The sequence below is a fragment of the Chiloscyllium plagiosum genome, chromosome 13 (assembly GCF_004010195.1).
Source record: "Chiloscyllium plagiosum isolate BGI_BamShark_2017 chromosome 13, ASM401019v2, whole genome shotgun sequence".
Lineage (NCBI taxonomy): Eukaryota > Metazoa > Chordata > Chondrichthyes > Orectolobiformes > Hemiscylliidae > Chiloscyllium > Chiloscyllium plagiosum.
Window position 1 is genome coordinate 49,955,848 of NC_057722.1, and position 6,358 is coordinate 49,962,205.

At 44.5% G+C, this 6,358-nt stretch overlaps 1 non-coding gene across 1 annotated transcript; it reads left to right on the forward strand.

Moving 5' to 3' along the window:
• Positions 1–3,124: 3,124 nt before the first annotated feature.
• Positions 3,125–3,243, forward strand: LOC122556408. The gene has a single exon (XR_006313524.1). It is a non-coding gene; the product is annotated as a 5S ribosomal RNA (ribosomal RNA).
• Positions 3,244–6,358: the final 3,115 nt, after the last annotated feature.

A 6,358-nucleotide genomic window follows, 5' to 3' on the forward strand; every position in this document is an offset into this window, starting at 1 on the left:
TGGAGACCAAAGTTGAAAAGTGTGGTGCTGGAAAAGCGCAGCAGGCCAGGCAGCACCCGAGGAGCAGGAGAATCGATGTTTCGGGCATAAGCCCTTCTTCAGGAATCATTCCTGAAGAAGGGCTTATGCCCGAAACGTCGATTCTCCTGCTCCTCGGGTGCTGCCTGGCCTGCTGCGCTTTTCCAGCACCACACTTTTCAAGAATGAAGCCTGGACCTTGCAGTACGAGAAGACTAAGACCACTTCAGGGAGGATGCCAAGCCATCCATTTCCCTCCAATTGAATAAGCACCCATTCTTCATTCACTGCATCTCTCACATTAACTCCACAGTGTGTGTCATTTCTCAACATCTAGCTTATTCGGTACGTTTAGCAAGATAGAAAGCTAATTATTAATGAGATGAGATGTGGCATTAATAGGGTGCTTAACAAGCTACAGTCCCCCTTAATTGACAACTTGCTGTTGCCTAGTGAGAAACTCACCAAACTACTCAGCAAAAGTTTTATGGTGCAGTGTCTCTACCTCTGAGCCAAAAGAGACAGGTTCAAGTCTCACCTGTTCCAGAGGAGTGTAAGAACATCTCTGAATTGTTTGATTGCATAATAACCATAAGATGGAGTGAGCTACTCCCATTAGTTGAGAATAGGCCTCTGATTCTCCTACAAATAGGGGCGGCACAGTGGTTAGGGACCCAGGTTTAATTCCAGCTTCCAAATGGAGTTTGCATATTCTCCGTGCCTGTGTGGGTGTCCTCCAGGTACTCTGGTTTTCTCCCACAGTTCTAAGCAGTGCAGGTTAGGCTAAATGGCCATAGTGGTAAAAACAATGACTGCAGATGCTGGAAACCAGATTCTGGATTAGTGGTGCTGGAAGAGCACAGCAGTTCATGCAGCATCCGAGGAGCAGTAAAATCAACGTTTCAGGCAAAAGTCCTTCATCAGGAGTAAAGGCAGAGAGCCTGAAGCGTGGACCTGGGAGTTGCAGTGGGAGAGGGACTCCCTGAGATTCTTGTAGAGAGAGGAGGAAAACTTCTTCAAGGCAGGCATCCTTGCAAGAGGATTCGCAGTAGGGTTAAAATCAACTAGGTAAAAACAATTACTGCAGATGCTGGAAACCAGATTCTGGATTAGTGGCGCTGGAAGAGCACAGCAGTGCAGGCAGCATCCAAGGAGCAGTAAAAGGGATGTGTAGGTTAGGTGCATTATAGAGTCATAGAGTCATAGACATGTACAGCATGGAAACAGACCCTTCGGTCCAACCTGCCCATGCCGACCAGATATCCCAACCCAATCTAATCCCACCTGCCAGCAAACCCTTCAAACCCTTCCTATTCATATACCCATCCAAATGCCTCTTAAATGTTGCAATTGTACCAGCCTCCACACATCCTCTGGCAGCTCATTCCATACATGTACCACCCTCTGTGTGAAAACGTTGCCACTCTAGTTCTGGACTCCCCGACCCCAGGGAAAAGACTTTGTCTATTGATCCTATCCATGCACCTCATAATTTTATAAACCTCTATAAGCTCACCCCTCAGCCTGCGACGCTCCAGGGAAAACAGCCCCAGCCTGTTCAGCCTCTCCCTGTAGCTCAAATCCTCCAACCCTGGCAACATCCTTGTAAATCTTTTCTGAACCCTTTCAAGTTTCACAACATCTTTCCAATAGGAAAGGGACCAGAATTGCACGCAATATTCCAACAGTGGCCTAATTAATGTCCTGTACAGCCGCAACATGACCTCCCAACTCCTGTACTCGATAGTCTGACCAATAAAGGAAAGCATACCAAATAGACAATAGACAATATGTGCAGGAGTAGGCCATTCTGCCCTTCGAGCCTGCCACACCATTCAATATGATCATGGCTGATCATCCTTAATCAGTATCCTGTTCCTGCCTTATCTCCATAACCCTTGATTCCACAATCCTTACGAGCTCTATCCAACTCTTTCTTAAATGAATCCAGAGACTGGGCCTCCACTGCCCTCTGGGGCAGAGCATTCCACACAGCCACCACTCTCTGGGTGAAGAAGTTTCTCCTCATCTCTGTCCTAAATGGTCTACCCCGTATTTTTAAGCTGTGTCCTCTGGTTCGGACTCACCCATCAGCGGAAACATGTTTCCTGCCTCCAGAGTGTCCAATCCTTTAATAATCTTATATGTCTCAATCAGATCCCCTCTCAGTCTTCTAAACTCACAGGTATACAAGCCCAGTCGCTCCAGTCTTTCAGTGTAAGGTAATCCCGCCATTCCAGGAATTGACCTCGTGAACCTACGCTGCATTCCCTCAATAGCCAGAATGTCTCTCCTCAAATTTGGAGACCAGAACTGCACACAGTACTCCAGGTGTGGTCTCACCAGGGCCCTGTACAGCTGCAGAAGAACCTCTTTGCTTCTATACTCAATATTCAATCCCTCTTGTTATGAAGGCCAGCATGCTATTAGCCTTCTTCACTACCTGCTGTACCTGCATGCTTACCTTCATTGAGTGGTGTACAAGAACCCCCAGATCTCTCTGTACTGCCCCTTTACCTAAATTGATTCCACTTAGGTGGTAATCTGCCTTCCTGTTCTTGCCACCAAAGTGGATAAGGATCCATTTATCCACGTGAAAGTGCATCTGCCATGCATCTGAGCACTCACCTAACTTGTCCAGGTCACCCTGTAATCTCCTAACATCCTCATCACATTTCACCCTGCCACCCAGCTGATGAAATTTGCGAATGTTATTGCGAATACCATCTTGTATATCCTGAAGATAGATTGTAAAAAGCTGCGGTCCCAGTACTGATCCGTGCGGTACCCCACTGGCCAGTGCCCGGCATTCCGAAATGGAGGGGTGGAGGAGTGTGGAAGGATGAGAGAATGCAGGCTGCAGCCCTATGAAGCAGGGGGAGGGCTTGCAGTTGGCCTGTGTGGGGATGTGGGAGACTACAGGAGCCTGGTGGGCAAGGGCTGGCCTGAAAGGCAGCTGGAGGGACGGAGGGAGGGAAGCACGCACGGAGGAGGAAGAGCAAAGAGAAAAGAGAAAAAAAAGCCAAAGGGGATAAAGAGAAAGAGCAAGAAAGAAAATGTGGCTGGCCAGCACGCCTTGAAGTAGGGAGAAAAGGCAGGGGCCAGCGCCTACGGCCATACTAGTCTGAAAACGCCCGATCTCGTCTGATCTCGGAAGCTAAGCAGACTCAGGCCTGGTTAGTACTTGGATGGGAGACCGCCTGGGAATACCAGGTGCAGTAGGCTTTTTCCGCCAGCAGTGGCTGCTCAAGTCACCCCTCTGCACTTGTCTTGTGCCAGGCAATGGAGCGGCAGGTTATTTCTGCTACTACTATCCAGATGTGTCGTAATTTCATCCTTTATAATAGACTCCAGCATCTTTCCCACCACTGAGGTCAGGCTAACTGGTCTATAATTTCCTGCTTTGTCTCTCCCACCTTTCTTAAAAAGTGGTAAACATTAGCCGCCCTCCAATCCGCAGGAAATGATCCTGAAACTACCGAACTCTGGAAAATAATCACCAACGCATCCATGATTTCTTGAACCACCTCCTTCAGTACCCTGGGATGTAGATCAATCAGGCCCCAGGGACTTATCAACCTTCAGACCTAACCGTCTCTCCAACAAATATAAATTCCTGGCAAATATAAATTCCCTTAAGTTCAGGTCCTTCAGCCACTGTTACCTCAGGGAGATTGCTTGTGTCTTCCCCAGTGAACTCAGATCTGAAGTACCAATTCAATTCTTCTGCCATTTCTTTGTTCCCCGTAATATATTCCCCTGTTTCTGTCTTCAAGGGCCCAATTTTAGTCTTAGAATTGCCTTCTTCACTATCCTATCTACCTGCGACTCCACTTTCAAGGAGCTATGAACCTGCACTCCAAGGTCTCTTTGTTCAGGACCTTACCATTAAGTGTATAAGTCCTGCTAAGATTTGTTTTCCCAAAATGCAGCACCTCGCATTTATCTGAATGAATCTCCATCTGCCACTTCTCAGCCATTGGCCCATCTGGTCCAGATCCTGTTATAATCTGAGGTAACTCTCTTCGCTGTCCACTACACCTCCAATTTTGGTGTCATTGGTGTCCAAGATGGAGGACGGGAAAAATTTCTGGCTGTAAGAGCTGCTCCTTTTTTTGAGGTATTTTAGGTGTTGGAGGTGATTTCCTCAAATTCCAGGAGCAGTAAATTACTGTTTTATATGCTGTTGTATTGTTTTGGAACTTTGGGAAAAAAAAGTCAAAACAGCAGCAGTTTTAAAAGGGAGAAGAGCAGACAAAGGAAGCACATGGTGAGGTCAGTGCAGGAGAGAGAGAGAAAGAAACTGACAACACAGTGTACCTGCACAGTACTGCCTTTGCTGTTTGAATTAGTGTATCGCTGGACATCGGAGTGCATCTGGGAAAGTTAACAAACAGTGAAATTCACAACTAATCTTGGAGGAACTGTTGGGCGAAGCTCACAGCACAGAATCAGATAAGTTAATTGTTGTTTTAAGTCTGTCCAAGAGAAAGGCTGTATTAGTGAGTACAGTGGGTTCTTTCTTGATTATATCAAAGAGCCCTTTGAGATTTCTTTCTAAATGATCTGGAAGTTCCCAAGTTGCATTGTTATCATTCTTGGTGAAGCTCATAAGAATCTGAGGAGTGCAGTGTAATCATTGCAGTCAGGTATAAGAGGGAGTTGAATTACAGCTTTGAATCTATTAGCTCCCTCCTTTCAGCTCTAAAAGGGTAATTCTCAATTGATTCACTTCACGCAGTAAGAACTCTCGCTCTTCAATGCTGAAGAGAGTATTGTGATCCATTCACATTTGCTGTACCATGGTGAGCAACAGTCCACTTTACTATTACAACCACAACTTCCCATTTTTTGGAGATAAGTCTCTTAATTAAACTTAAAATATAAGCCATAGCTATTAATTTATCCTGGGGTAATGTTTGTAAAGGAATAAGACGGTGTTATTTTCTGGGTCTGTAGATTGTGAAGGAGCAAAAATGGCCTTTGCAGTGATATGTACTTCTTGTCAGATGTGGGAGTTTAAAGAGAGTTTAAGGGTTACTGCGGGTTATATCTGCCATAAATGCTGTTGGATGCAAATCTTATCGGATCGAGTGGATCAAAAAAAAAAAAGCATTAGTCAGGGGAAATATAGATATTAGGGAAGAGGAATGGTTCCAGGTAGATACCTTCAGAGGGTCGGTGTGGACTTGTTGGGCCAAATGGCCTGTTTCCACGTTGTAGGAATTCTATGATTCCATGATCTATGAAATCACATTGGTTAGAGCCCTTTGAGATTTCGTTCTAAATGATCTGGAAGTTCCCAAGTTGCATTGTTATCATTCATGGTGAAGCTCACAAGAATCTGAGGAGTGCAGTGTAATCATTGCAGTCAGGTATAAGAGGGAGTTGAATTACAGCTTTGAATCTATTAGCTCCCTCCTTTCAGCTCTAAAAGGGTAATTCTCAATTGATTCACTTCACACAGTAAGAACTCTCGCTCTTCAATGCTGAAGAGAATATTGTGATCCATTCACATTTGCTGTACCATGGTGAGCAACAGTCCACTTTACTATTACAACCACAACTTCCCATTTTGTGGCAGGCTGTAGCTCTTAAATAGTCATGCCCTTATTGATTTAAGCCAAGTATCCGTCAAGCCAAGTTCTTTGAATAAGATTGTATATTTAAAACAGGGAACCTCAGGCAAGTTTTAATAATCATAAACCGCAACTCTTCTCTTTGCTTGAATTTCAGTTGTAGATCTGCTTTCATATTAGGCTAGAATAGTTCTGTTTTGTTTTTATAAAATCTTAAGTACTTTTTTTGGAATTATGGAATTGTTAATATCATCAATTGCTAAAATTGATCCCCTTCAAAGATTTGCAACAAATCTATGGTCAGCATAACAGCTGGAACTTGTTTAATGCTGTTTTCTTTGAGTCATTCCTGAGATGAGCCAGTATTTATTGCCTGTCCCTAGTTGCTCTTGAGATCGCAGTGATGAGCTGCCTTTCTGAAGGGCTGCAGTCCATGTACTGGAGGTAAATCCACAATGCAGGTTGGGAAGGAGTTCCAGGATTTTGACCCAGTGATATTGGAGGAATGGTGATACATTTCCAAGTCAGGCCGATAAGTGAATTGGAGAGGAACTTGCAGTTGATAGCGTGGGAAAAGGAGCATTTTCTGGTATGTAACCTAGTTCCACACATAACTGATGTATATTATGGTTGTCCAGATTCCAACAAGTTCAAATACTTTAGCCATATAGACTGATTAAAATAATGTTATTGAAACTTCTCAAGCCTTACAGATTTCTGGAGTAATACGCTCTATTTCTGTAAGCCCATGTGGTAATTTT